Source organism: Balaenoptera borealis (assembly GCF_965194805.1).
Source record: "Balaenoptera borealis genome assembly, chromosome: 19".
Taxonomy (NCBI): domain Eukaryota; kingdom Metazoa; phylum Chordata; class Mammalia; order Artiodactyla; family Balaenopteridae; genus Balaenoptera; species Balaenoptera borealis.
The window spans coordinates 34,428,274-34,443,555 of NC_138878.1; the positions used below are offsets into that span (position 1 = coordinate 34,428,274).

Here is a 15,282-nt window from a genome sequence, read left to right on the forward strand (position 1 = left end):
AAATAAATAAATAAACAAATTAATCTAAAAAAATTTAAAATAAAAAACAAAAAAAACAGTCAACCAGCTGCTGAAACCACAGGGCATCTAATGAAAGTGTGTCCGTTCTTTTTTTTTTTTTCTTCTGAATTGGAGTTGCAGCTTGTAAGAAGTTGGGACTGTGGATTCATTAAAAATCAATCTGGGGCTTCCCTGGTGGCGCAGTGGTTGGGAGTCTGCCTGCCAGTGCAGGGGACGCGGGTTCGAGCCCTGGTCTGGGAGGATCCCACATGCCGCGGAGCGACTGGGCCCGTGAGCCACAACTACTGAGCCTGAGCGTCTGGAGCCTGTGGTCCGCAACAAGAGAGGCCGCGATAGTGAGAGGCCCGCGCACCGCGATGAAGAGTGGCCCCTGCTTGCCGCAACTAGAGAAAGCCCTCGCACAGAAATGAAGACCCAACACAGCCAAACATAAAAATAATAAATAAATAATAAATTTAAAAAAAATTTAAAAAAAAAAATCAATCTGTTAAAAGCCTTGGATTATAGGCCTTTCATAGTCCTTTGCAGAGGGAAAGTGCCTTCTTCAGGAAAATAGATTGCCCAGGGGGAGCCTACATTTCTGCTTTGATATCTGCAAAGTTCTGTCTTTAATGACCACGTACATCAGTCCCACTGGTTTGGAACTGAGATCTGAATTTATGAGACAGGTTTTTGCTGTTCAACATGCACTTTTTTTATTCTTGTGAAAAGCTCTTAAAGGGATGTAGAGTTTATTTTTGAGTTAGGATACTCCTCACTTTTTCTCCATTATGAAAAACATTGTGCTAGTCATGGGCCTGCATAATTATAAATGTATGACTTTAGTTAAGAATGTGCTTTTTATTTTTCTTAGAAGCTTTCTTACTTCGAAGCTAGTTCTCAGTGTCTGACACCACGTTGGCAGAGATCAGCAGGAAAGGAAGGCGATTTAAATTGGCAACCTGCCTGGAAATGAGAGAGAGAAAAAGTTCTTCTCCCTTACTAGAGTTGCTAGCTTAGCCAAGGCTACAAAGAAAGAAATATTCTTATGCCACTTTTTTTCCTTTTCTCTTACCAAAGTAACACGAACATATTAAGAAAAAATCAAGTGATACAGAAGGGCTAATAATGAAAAGCAATTGTTTCTTTGTTTTGCTCCTAAGAAGGAATCACTTTCAAGTCTGTCTTTCAGTGGATCCTTCCATATCTCCAATACTTCACTTACATAGCTGTCTCTGTTCTTGTTTTTGTTTTGTTTTTTATTGACGAATAATTCACATGGAACAAAATTCATCGTTTTAAAGAGTGCAATGCAGTGATTTTTTTTTGTATATTTGCAACGTTGTATGGCCATCACCACTATCTGATTCTAGAACATTTTTATCCCCCCACCCCCCCCAAAAAACCCCATATTCATTAGCAGTCATTCCCCCTTGCTGCTCCCCCCAACTCCTGACAATTACTTATCTATCTTATGTTTCTCTGGATTTGACTCATCTGGACATTTCATATAAAGAGAATCACACAATATGTGACCTTTTGTTATCTGACTTCTTTCACTTAGCAAAATGTTTTCAAGGTTCATCCGTATTGTAATATGTATAAGTACTTCATTCTTATTTATGGCTGAATAATATTCCATTGTATGGCCATACCATTCTTTGTTTATCAGTTAATCAGTCGATGATGAGCATTTGGTTTGTTACCTCTGTGGGACTATTATGAATAATGCTGCTATGAACATTCAAGTACAAGTGTTTGTATGGACATATGTTTTCAATTCTTTTGGGTATATATAACTATTTTTGATTTATCCCTTTAGACTTCCTGTTATGAGAGATGAGTATTTAGCTTGTTTATACTACTCTCTCTCCTCCCCTGCCCCATCCCACCAGTATAGTATTATACATTTTTACTTTCTCTCTTCATTACGTTTGTAACTCTAGCAGTTGTGATTGCTCTTCGCTCAAATAATAGAAACCTGACTACAGTGGCTTAAACACATAGGGAGATATATTTCTCACTTAATAAATCCAGTTTATTGCTAGTTCAGCTGCCAAAAACTGCCAGCAAGGGCCCAGGTTCTCTTTTGCTTTCCTCTCTGATGCCCTTAATAGACTAGTTGTCTCCTTTTGAATACAAGATGGCTGCTGCGACTCCAGACCTCACATCTGCATACAAACAAGGAACAAGAGAATGGGCAAGAAACAGAAGCTATGTTGGTTGCCCTTTATCTAGAAAGCATAAGATTTCTTAGACCTCCTCTCACCAGCAAACTCCTACTTAAATCTCATTGGCCAGAACTATGCCACAAGGTCACATCTAGCTGCCAGGGAGCTGGAGAAACCTGTAAGAAATAGGATTGATATCACTGGCTTAGATCAGTGGTTCTCAAACCTGGTTGCATATTAGAATCTTCTAGGGATATTTTAAGATGTAGTGATGTGTATGTGATCTTACCCTAGTCCAGTGGTTCTCAGCCAGCTATGATTTTGTCCCCCACAGGACTTTTGGCAATGTCTGGAGATATTTCTTATTGTCACGAATAGGGGTGGGGTGTTCCTGGCATTTTGTGGGTAAAGGCTAGGATACTGCCAAATATCCTGTGATGCATAGGACAGCCCTGCACAGGAAAGACTTATCCAGTCCAAAATGTCAGTAGTGTCAAGACTGAGAAACTGTGCCCATTCTGTTACTAAGAGGCAGAGAGGAGTGGATATTGGTTAGGTATTATGTCTGCCCCAGTAACTTTTAGTCATATACTGACATCTTTACTTCTAATTCCATTAATTATGCAGTGTCTTTTGGCTCCTTCTTTTTGGTTTGTTTGTTTGTTTGTTTTAATATTTATTTATTTATTTATTTATTTTGGCTGCGCTGGGTCTTAGCTGCGGCACGCGGGATCTTTTTTAGTTGCGGCATGCGGACTTCTTAGTTGTGGCATGCATGAGGGATCTACCTGATCAGGAATCAAACCTGGGCCCCCTGCCCTGGGAACGAGGAGCTTTACCCGCTGCACCACCAGGGAAGTCCTTTTTGGCTCCTTCTTTGTGAGATGAAGTTAGCCCCCTCACTTTGAATTCTTCTCCCTTCTGCCTTTCAACTTCTACAATTTGAACTTTTACGTTGACAAAATTAACAGCATTTATTTTCTTTCTTATAATCAAAGTTATATCTATATGTTGTCTAACTATAGATTCTAAACATTGAAATTTAATAAACAGGATATATATTTTGACAATATGAAAGTTTAATGCAGAGCCAAGGAACGTTTTATAATAACTTTTTTCCTCTATCAGATTTTTGTTTTCCTGGAATATGTAGTTTCACTTTTTCCCCTGGCACTATTTAACTTAGGCCATTTTAAAGGGTTGTTCATATAACCCCATTTCTATCTGATATAAAAAATGAGCAAGGAAGAGATAAGCACTAAAACTGATCAAATTCCTTGAGAACTGAAAGCTTTCACAATCACCCTCAACTTCCAATTCGATAAAAAAATGACTGAGAAATCTATTTAATGTGAAATTGGGAATACAGAATTGAATGCTACTATTATAATCCTATGTACCTTACGTTTAATAAGTATTTGGTGAATGTTGTTAAATATTTGCTTCTGTTTGGAATAGTGTTACTGGATGCTTCTAGTTTAAATAGAGGAAAAATCTCTCAATGATACATTTGTTAGTTACAATAACACATGATTTTTTATACTGTGCAAGGGTGACCTAAGGATATAGCAGTGGATTAGCTAGCAATGTAACAACTGTAAACATTTTTATCTGCAGTGGATATTTGTCATTATTGACTGCTGTACGGCTGAAGAACTTTTAAGTGAAATTATGTTCAGACTTCCTGTGACCAGGAAGCAAGCTCCTTACTGTTGTGAGCGTCTGCAACAGGAACATGCTGTGACCTCCAGGCTGCTGAACATCCACCCTGATTGCAATTCCACATGGGATTTCCTTCTAGATTTCAGTGACAATTTAAATAACTTTATGATATGCTTCCAAGATCTCTACACAGCAGTGTAGATGAATACTTGGATTCCCAGAAGCTGTGTAATTCAACCTACCTTATAGGTAGTACAATATCATATTTCCACAGATTATTTTTGTATGTAGTACAGTTGTATTTTTTGTTACTATTGGTTGGCTAATTTTTATTAAGATAAAATTTACATACAGTGAAACACACAAATGTTAAGTACCATTCAAGGGGTTTTGACAAATGCATACACCCTAGTAATCAACATCTTAATCTGTTAATTTTCCCTTTGGGGAATTTAGGGTAAATATTGCTTTGAGATAATGCCCAAAGAGCTCTGAAAAAGACTTTTTTTTTCCTTTTGCTTTCTAGGAAAGTTTTTTTAATTGTGGTAAAATATACAGAATATAAATTTTACTATTAGTGACATTTAGTACATTCATAATGTTGTGCAGTCATCACCACTATATATTTCTAGATCATTTGCATCACCAAAAAGAAAAACTGATACACATTAAGCAGTTACTTCTTATTTCCCCCCTCCCCCAGGCCCTTGGCAACCACTAATCCACTTTCTGTCTCTATAGATTTGCCTATTCTGTATGTTTCATATAAATGGAATCACACAGTATATAGTCTTTTGTATCTGGCCTCTTTTTAAACAATTAACATAAGGGGAATTCCCTGGCAGTCCAGTGGTTAGAACTCCACGTTTTAACTGCCGAGGGCCCAGGGTGCAATCCCTGGTCAAGGAACTAACATCCCACAAGCCTCGTAGCGAGGGCAAATACTACTACTACTACTACTAGTAATAATAATAATAATAAAATGAAATTTGCATTTTGGTTTCTAAGGTCATCCATTTGTAACATGCATCAGCACTTCATTTCTTTTTATGCCCGAATAATATTCCATTGTGTATATATACACCACAATTTGTTTACCCATCCATCTGTTGATGGACATCTGGGCTGTTAACACACTTTGGCTATTATGAATAGGGCTGCTATGAACATTTGTGTACAAGGTTTGTTTGAACACTTGTTTTCAATTCTGAAAAAAATATTTAACTTGTCCCCCAAATAGCCCAGATCTGGTAAATATGAGTCACGTTGGGACGATGCTATTTTGTTCTCTCACTGCCTGTTACTTCCACTAAAATGAAAGAAAATAAAACAGAGGACTTCCCTGGTGGCGCAGTGGTTAAGAATCCACCTGCCAATGCAGGGGACACGGGTTCGAGCCCTGGTCCGGGAAGATCCCACATGCCGCTGAGCAACTAAGCCTGTGTACCACAACTACTGAGCCTGCGCTCTAAAGCCTGCGAGCCACAACTACTGAAGCCCACGAACCTAGAGCCCGTGCTCCGCAACAAGAGAAGCCACCATGATGACAAGTCTGCACACCGCGAAGAAGAGTAGCCCTTGATGGTTGCAACTAGAGAAAGCCCGCGCACAGCAACGAAGCCCCAACGCAGCCAAACATAAAATTAAATAAATAAATTGATTTAAAAAACACAAATGTTAAAATAAAAAGAAAACAAAAAGAGCAAGTCAGTGGTGAAACCACCAAGGAAGAAAAGTTAAAGAGTTGGTCATGCTGTTTGGTATGATTTTTGACAACACCCTTGGCCAGTGCACAGGAATATGAAAGTGACAGAAATGGAGAACAGAAAGGAGGCGTTGGTGTGTTTTTAGTTATCAAAGTCACAAGCTTTTCTAACATTTTGTGTGAAAGGTTTTGACTCCCACGCCTGTGTCCAAAAGGGGATTGTTGTTTGAACCACATGACTTCTTAGTAAAGACGGTAGAAGCGATCATTACTCGGCAGGCGGTCCTGACGGTGGCCAAGCGTGCACTGCGGTGTGCAGACATCAGGAAGGAGGCGTGGAATGGGAGTGAAAATTTGACCAACCCAGTAATAGTGTTACCCAAAGTGTGTGTCCTCTGCAAGCTGAGAATCCCACAAAGTTTCCACTGCCCTCTAGCCTTCCAACCCAAAGTGATTCCCCCACCCTTGGCATCCAAGCAATTCTAGAGCTCTGAGAACGGGGAAATCCTGAGCACAACGTCCCTGTTCGGCCAGTACAAACAGTGGTGGGAGCTGGGCACTGGCTGAAGACCAGCAGCAGATCAGCCCAGCGTGCCCCAGGGTGAGAGGCCCCAGGAACGTGGTGCAGACTCGGCCAGGCATTTTCTTCCATTCCTGTACGCCCAGCTCACCAGAAACCGTCTGTTTTCCCCTGTCCGCGACTGCCTCGGGATAAACCAATTCCTCTACAATCTGCTACTGACTGTGATCTCGGTCGAGTTAGTTAATACATCTCAGCTTACGTTTCCTCTGTAAAATGGTGTTCCTCAAAGGGACAACCATTTAGGATTCAGAGAATTGAGTTAATCTATATAAAGCACTTAGTAGAGTTTCAGGAAGATCAGCAGTGAAAAAAAATAATAGCAATTATTATTCTGCTGACAGAACGAGGAGAGCACAGCAGCACTACAGATGTGATATAAACTGCCGGGGCACCTGAGCCTCCCCTAAGGGCCTGCACATGGGGACAGGGTAGTGAGAAGGAAAAGTGTATCTGGATCCCCAAATACCATGGACCAAGAGAAGCCATCTCTGCACCTTGGCTGCTAGCTGTACACCCACACTCTGTCCTGAAAACCACTGTGGTTCAGCCTGGGTAAAATTGTTCCAGCTGATTAAGGGCCTTGTAATTGTACTAATTCTGCAGGTATGTTTAAATATCTGAAACTTTCTCTTATACACTCATTCATTCATTCAATAACCATTTACTGATCACCTCCTGTGTGCCAGCAATTGTTCTAGAACCTGGAGATACAGCAACAAATAAGACAGAAGAGGATTTATGCTCTCGTGGAGCTCTTGTTCCGAAGGGCTTTGCCACATAATGCCTGAGTCCTTAACTTCTTGTCACTGAACTTTTCTATGCTTCAGTTTCCTAATCTATAAAATGGAGATAATAATTGCTACTTCATAAAGTTGTCCTGAGGCTTTTTTCTTTTTGGTTTGATTGTTTGTTTTTTTGGGGGTATACTTGACATATAACATTATGGACATTTAGATGGTTCCCATATCTTGGTTATTGTAAATAATGCTGCAGTGAACACGGGGGTACAGATATGTTTTGAGTTGGTGTTTTGTTTTCTTTGTGTAAATACCCAGAAGTGGAATTCCTGGATCACATGGTAGTTCTATTTTTGAGTTTTTGAGGACCCTCCATACTGTTCTCCATAGTGGCTACACCAACTTACAATCTCACCAACAGTGCACAAGTGTTCCCTTTTCTCCACGTCCTCACCAACACTTGTCATTCTTTGTCTTTTTGATAATAGCCATTCTAACAGGTGGTATCTTATTGTGGTTTTGATTTGCATTTCCCTGATGATTTGTGATGCTGAACATCTTTTCATGTAGCTGTTGGCCATTTGTATGCCATCTTTAGAAATAAGTTTATTTAGATCCGCTGCCCATTTTTTAATCAGGTCATTTGTTTTTCTTAATGAGTTAATATCATAAAACACTTAGAACAGCGCAAAGCACAGAGTCAGCACTGGGTAAGTGCTAGCTATTACTATTTGGGGGAAGACTGAATGAAAAGCAGGTTTGGGAGAAGATCAGCAGTTTCTTTTGGGTGCATGTTAACTCTGAGACGTCGGTTAAACATCCAAGGGAAGATTGTTGATCAGGAGCTCAGATATAATACAAGTCTAGATGTCAAGGGACAGGTCTGAGTTAGAAATGTAAATCTGGAGGTAACTGGCATAGAGCTGGTAATTAAAGTCATGAAATTGATTGAGATCACCAAAGGAGTGGAGTTGGAGTAGAGACACATCCTGAGGACTGAGCCCCAGGGCACCCAAAGTTTAGGAGTTGAGGATCTGAGGAGGAATAAGCAAAGAAGACTGAAAAGGGGCAGCCAGAGAGGTAGGAAGAAAACTTGGAGAGTGCAGAGTCCTGGAGGCTAAGTGAAGAGAGCTTTGCCAGGAAAAGGGAAGGTCCACCGTGTATGCTCCTGGTGGGTCAGGTGAGATGAGAACTGAGAGGTAGTCATTGAATGTGACCACAGGAAGGTCACTGGTAACCTTGCAGCAGTTCTGGAATAGTGGAGGCAGATATCATTTTGGAGTATGTTTCAGAGAGGATGGTAGGACATGAATTGAAGACCATGAGTACAGCCTCACTTCTGAAGATATTTCTGTAAAGGGGAACAAAGAAATGAGAGGCAGAAGGGAATATAAAGTCAAGAAACTTCTCTTGTTTGTTTGTCTTTATTTTTGTAATATGGGCTTTGTTTCAGCATATTTGCAGTGATATGCAAACATATTTGAAGTATTCCTTTATGAGATTTTTTTTTTGGCCACACCACGCAGCTTGTGAGATCTTAGTTCCCCAATCAGGAATCAAACCTGGGCACCATCAGTGAAAGCACCAAGTCCTAACCACTGGACTGCCAGGGAATTCTCTATGAGATTTTAATAAGATAGTTTTATCAATGAAAGGCACAGAACCCTAGGAGAAATTGTCACTGTTCTAGTTATACTGTTCCATGCATTTCTAATACATTGAATAAAGTAGGGAAGTTAACTCAAGGGCTCGATAATGTGGGCCTTTTGTGTTTAATAGCTGATGCTACAGAATCATTGGAGAGCCTTGTAACTGCTACATTACATAGGTGCAGTTCAATGTGACATATACCATGGTATCTAAAGAGAAGAAGAAAGCTGGTAACCCAAAAGGAAGAGTTAAAAATTGAAAAGTTCTTATATAAATGATGGGAAAGGGCTTTAGTGAAGCTCCTGTACCATCAATGAAATAAAACTGCGTGGTGTCTACAGGGTCACCCAATGAGAGCAGGTAAAATAACATGGTGTGCACCCCCAGGACCCAGAATTCTAGGCCTCTGGAGAAAAAAAATGTTGTGGTCATCAAGCCATCAGCCACTGCAGCTGTCTCCCACAGTGTGCCCTGAGGGGAATTCAGGATGGAGAAAAACAGGATGCTGGCCCAAAATAGTACGATGCATATCAAAGGAATATTGAGCCTGGACCCTTGCATCTTCATATATAGAAAAGCACTAAAATCATTAACTTGAGATGCCTATTTTTTGTGATTAACAGTAATCTTTTGATGTTCAGCTACATGGTTTTTTGTTTATTTTTGCTGTTGTTTTGTTTTTTCAGAAAAACTACGTATCCTAGCTCCTCCCTTATCTGGTTGGAACAGTTTCTCAGAGCTCTCTGAGAGGCTGATTCCCAGACTATAGTCCTCAGTAAGATCCCGAATAAAACATAACTCTCAAATTTTAGGTTGCCCATTTTTTTTTAAGTCCACAGGTTTCTGCTACCATCTTTTACCAAAAGGAACCAGAGCCTTCCTGATGGGGTGGGGGTGGGGAGTGGAGGGGACTTGGGGTAAGACAGTAGCAAGACTTGCGACATCTTGTGGTGAGGAAGCAAGGATGCTTTCAAAGACTTGAGGGTTCTTTGGAGCTAGGAAAGGAGGCCAGCCTGTGGGGAGGACCCAAACTTGGAAGGGTAACCATGGAATGAGTTCAGAAGGAAAATTCATAATCTCAGCCTTTTTGAAGAGGCTGAGTCTGTAAAAACTCTCAAGCCCTGAAAAGGAAATGTTAACATGGTATGTTTTATAAGGTAGTTATAATGCCCATGTGAATTGTCAGCATTATTAGAGAAAATATTATATATTGATTGAACCAAAGTATGACCAAAAGAAAAATTGTCTATTGAGATTTTGTTCAACAAGGAAAGTGCCAGAGTAACTTATTTTCCCCTATATCTTAATCAGTTTGGACTGCTATAACGAAAACAGCATAGACTGGGTGACTTATAAACAATAGAATTTATTTCTCATAGTTCTGGAGGCTGGGAAGTCTGAGATCCAGGTGCCAGAAGAGTCAATGTCTGGTGAGGCCCACTTCCTACTTCATAAATGGCTGTTTTCTCTCTGTGTCCTCACATGGTGGAAGGGGCAAGAGAGCTCTCTGAGGTCCCCATTTTAAGGACACTGCTGACTGAAAAAAAATGCACAACCTAAAAGTTAAGAGTTATGTTTTATTCTGCGGACTTTCTGAGGACTTCAAGCCCTACACACAGCATCTCAGATAACTCTGAGCGACTGCTCCAAACAGGCAACAGGGGGTAGCCAAGATATTTAGGAGTTTTGCAGCAAAGACTAGGTAGTAGAAACATCAAAAGATTGCTGTTAAAAAAAACAAACAAACAAAAAAACAGATATCTCAAGTTAAGGAACTTAGTGCTTTTCTATGTATGGGAAGATGCAAGAATCTGGGCTCCTTGAAATCATTCCTTTGATATGCACATCAGCTATCTGGGGCCAGTATCTTGTATTTTCTCATCCTCAGTTTCCTCAGGGCGCACCCTTGGGGGTGGCTGTAATGGCGGGCATTCTGTTTCTTTCCTGAGCTCACCGTTGGCAAGGCTCTAATGCGATGGCTTGATGGCTGCAAAGTCCTTTGTTTACTGATATGGCAGGCAATATTTTTCATTCACAACACTAATTCTATTCATGAGGGCTCTGCTGTAATGAGCTAATCACCACCCAAAGGCCTCACTTCCATACACCATCACAGTGGGATTAGGTTTCAACATATGACTTTGGAGGAGACACACACATTCAGTTCATAATGCCTTGCGAGACTTTTGATCTGTTCAAGTTGTTTGGTTAGGCAGATACTCAGAATTTCTGAAGCTTCTGTCTGCTCCAAGTGGTTTTTGATTGGGAGGTAGTGTTGATCAACCTGTTAAACAAAAGGTGTGTATGATAGTCTGCAAGAACTGTTTTAAACTCAACGTACACACAAGCTTGCCACCTGCCAGTATAGAAACTCAGGGTAACATATCCACCCGCCTTTGTCATGAAGAAAGTAGGTCTTGTTCTTAGTCTAAAGAAATATTGGGGAAATATTTCAACTAGAGGCCAAGGACAGAGATGCCTTGTTCCCCCGGTTCACTTGTGTCTTTTATTTGAAACTTTCATTTTAATCACCTACTCCCTGTGTCCGCTTCTGGTCTCAACCCACATTTCAGAAGCCAAGCTCTACTTGTACATACTTCCTGCTGTCTGATTCCCACAAAAATTGACTTTGCCACCCACTTTATGCTTGCTGCAATTAGAGAGAAATTACTCTCACACTTGGGCTGACCAATAAGTCTCAGGAGGCATTTCTGGAGAATCTAGGAGACTGACACAGATAGAGAAGCATAAGGCAGCTGGGGTCAAGGACCGAAGCCGCCCAAAGCATCTCTCACTCTCAGAACCCCAGCTTCTGCTGCCCTTTTTGACTGGCTGGGGGAATCCAGCTGTGATGTCATAAAAAATAAGTATTGGCCTTTGTCCCTGGTTCCTGCCAACAGCTCCTAACACCCTTGGAATGTCCAGAGTGATCAATGTCTTTTATATGCTAATGATATGACTAGTGGCTGGGGGTATGGGGGCTGGTCACCAGAAAGACCAGGCATGATTAGAGCCTTGGAACTTTCAGCCCCACCTCCAGGCCTCCTGGAAGGGGAGAGGGGCTGGAGATTGAGTTAATCACCAATGGTCAATGACTTAATCAATCATGCCTACATGATGGAACCTCCATACAAACCCTAAATAGCAGGGTTTGGAGAGCTTCCAGGTTGACGAACATGTCGGGGTGCTAGGAGGATGGTGCACACCCCCATACCTTGCCCTATGCATCTCTTCCAACTGGCTGTTTCTGAGTTGAATCCTTTCTGATAAACTTCTAATCATAAGTAAAGCGTTTTCCTGAGTTCTGTGAGTTGGTCTAGCGAATTACCAAACTTGAAGAGGGGGTTGTGGGAACCCTCTAAATTTATAACCAGTTGGTCAAAAGTACCAGTGACAACCTGGGACTTGTAACTGGCATCTGAAGTGGGAGCAGTCTTGTGGGACTGAGCCCTTAACTTGTGGGATCTGATGCTGGTTCCAGGTAGATGGTGTCAGAATTGAACTGAATTGTAAGACCCACAGCTGGAAGAATGGTGTGGACAAGACACCACACATTTGGTGTCAGAAGTGTTGTGAGTAAAAATAGCTCAGAGGCCTGAAGCAAGAAGAGGAGAGGGAGGAGGAGTAAGGGGAGACCTGGGCAGGACACACGGTGTGGACCAGCGTAGTGTTCAAGTTCAACAAGCAATCTTTTTGTTTAAAAATCCCATACTTAAGAGACAAAGATTGACAATTACTATTTTTACTTTCTGTAAACTCAGAGAGGGAAAGCCAAGCCATGCCTTCAGGAGGGGATAGCAATTAAGCAAACATGAAGGCTGGATCCAATCATAGAGCAACCAGGCCCAGGACTGGCCCAGGAGTACAAAATAATGGTGACCTTGCCGATTTGAGGGGAGGAGGAAATGAGGTCACATGTACAAAACTACTAGCACGATGCCTGGAACACACAGATTTGTCTATAGTCATCACAGGCAGAGGGAAGAAACCTAGTTTCATTTTTCCTTTCTGTTGGAAATGAATGAAACTATTCAGTTTTCCTTTCATTTTGCTGTCTGAAAACTGGTTCATTTGAATGAAACCCTGGGCCTAGAACCCAGCAAACAGGGAAGGAGTTGCTTCAGGATAACGAGATGCTGATGGGGAAATAGAAAATGATAAAATTTCAACCCACTACTTGGAAATGCAAACACATTTCATGTATTCATTGTCACTGATGTCTTTACTGGAGCTGGAATGTCTAACACATCCAAACAACACATGATTAGTCTCCATAATAGGAACGAAACAAGCTCCATTGAAGTAATCAGCTGATCACGTTGCAGAGGGTGTTCAGTGCTTTTCCACAACACATGTGGCACTGGGCTGGTCCCCTGGTGCCTCGCGCTAATGCGCACGTGGGACGTCATCCGTCCCGGCACCTGCTGAGTTCAGATGCTTCAGCATCTTCAGTCACCATAGCCTGACACCTCCAGCTGCTGGGCTCAGCTCCAGGCCCTTGGGGGATCAGACCTAATTCCCGACTAGGAGAGATCATGGTGAGACTGAAGTGCATTGGCTGCTTGTTTATTTGATTAAAAAGAAGGAAAAACTCCACTGTTACAGAACAAAGGGTGCAAAGCAAGCCCCCAGACTTGGACCTATTCCGGGCTCCGCTATTTCACTTACATATTTTATAAAGCTTGGCCAATATGGAAAATCGCACTATTGCTTAGCAACCCAAATTATAGAGAAAATTAGATCTGAAAGACCCATGACAATAAGCAGGATTCTAAAGGGAGATACAGTAAAGAGAAGGATCCAGAATGACTAAGCTCAAGGCTGACTCCCTTCTGAGCCTACACTTGGCCCCTAATAATAATCATAATTAACATGAATTAAGCATTCTGTGGGTGAGGCACTATACAAAGTATTACACATTCATTATCTCGTTTATTCCTCACAACAACCTCTGGGGTGGGTATAATGATTACCTCCACTTTCTCACAAGAAAACAGAGGCATAGAGAAATAGGTATTGGTCAAGTCACTCAGCCAGAAACAGTGGGTCCAGAACTGGAACATCAGACCCCCAATTTTTTGGCATCATGCGTACTAACCCAAGAGTGCAGTTCCCTGTGCCTCAAACATCCAAAAATGCAATTTATAGGAAAAGATGTAATTCGGAGGGCTAAATAATCCAGATGATAAACTCGATTTTTTCCTTCACTGAGGCATAGTCATAGATCATTGGAACAAAAATGTTTTTTTCTGCTATTTTTACAAAATAGAGAAAGTATCATTGATTTTTTAATGATTATAAAAATAAAATACATGCTTATTATAAAATATGCAAATGATACAGGACTGTAGAAAATGGAACCTCCCCAAATACATGTATATATATAATCCCATTTGTCACAGATGTCAGAGATAATCACTGTTAATCATCTTCTCTCTCTCTCCCCCCCCATATATATATATTTTTTTGTTTTGTTTTGTTTTTTTTAAAGAAATGCAGCAGACTTAAGAAGCAGCCACAACAAATTAGCTTTCACTGAGAAGAAATAGAAACACTGGTTTAATCAAAACAAAAGTAAAAATCTGTTTGAGGGACAAATCTTCCATACAGAAGAATTTCAAATTAGGCAAGTAAACACTTTTCCCTAATTCTCCATGAATGTGGACCTTAATGCTCCATGAGTGTGGGCTGCTCTTAGAGACCCACTTCCAATGAATATAGTACAGAAAGGGAAAAACACTAACCTTACAGTGGAGAAATCAGACAGACACTACTTTAAGTAAATGATCACAGTTAACACCACCAGTAATAATCACGTTGACATCATGTACGTCTTAATTCAGGCTGTTGTAAAAAAACAAAAACAAAAACACAGACTGTGTGGCTTAAACAGACATTTATTTCTCACAGTTCTGGAGGCTGGAAGTCCAAGATCAAGGTGATGGCAGATGCAGTTCCTGGTGAGAGCTCTCTTCCTAGCTTGCAGACGACCACCTTCTCACTGTTCTCACATGGTAGAGAGAGGGTGAGGAAGCAAGCTCTCTGTTGTCTAGTCTTACACAGGCACTAATCTCATCATGAGGGCACCTCCCTCATCTAAACCTAATTCCCTCCCAAAGGCCTCACCTCCAAATACCATCACATTGGGGGTTAGGGCTTCAACATATGAATTTGGTGGACGGGGTGGGGGGGGTGATACAAGCATTTAGTTCATAACACGTACCCACTGATATGATGTAATGAGAATGGTACTTTGTGGTCTATTCATGAGAAAACACCAGACAAACCCAAACTAAGAGATCCTTTACAAGATGCCTGACTAGTACTCTTCAAAACTATCAAGGTTGTGAAAAACAAATAATAAAGACGATAAAATGGTTATAGACTGTGTTACAGACATGACAACTAAATACAATGCAGTACCCTGGATTGGGTATTAGAACAGAGAAAGGACATCATGAAAAACCTGATGAAATCTGAATAAAGTCTGTAGATCACTTAATAGCATTATTTCAATGTTAACTTATTGGTTTTGACAAATGTAAAAAGGTTAGGCAAGATGTAATCAACGGGAAACTGGATGAAGGATATATGGGAACTCTATACTATTTTGCAAACTTCTGTAATTAAAAAAGTATTTCAAAATAAAAAGTTTACTTAAACATTTTTGTTGTTGTTTGAAGATAGTTAGGACTTAAAGAGCCTGAAAGTGCTCACTTTGGCAGCACATATACTAAAATTGGAACGATACAGAGAAGATTAGCATGGCCTCTG

At 40.8% G+C, this 15,282-nt stretch overlaps 1 long non-coding RNA gene across 1 annotated transcript; it reads right to left on the bottom strand.

Moving 5' to 3' along the window:
* Positions 1 to 2,844: 2,844 nt before the first annotated feature.
* On the bottom strand, positions 2,845 to 14,762 carry LOC309616456. The gene is made up of 2 exons (XR_014237490.1): positions 14,645 to 14,762; positions 2,845 to 14,595 (listed from the first exon to the last, which is right to left on the bottom strand). It is a non-coding gene; the product is annotated as an uncharacterized lncRNA (long non-coding RNA).
* Between the last annotated feature and the right edge of the window lie 520 nt (positions 14,763 to 15,282).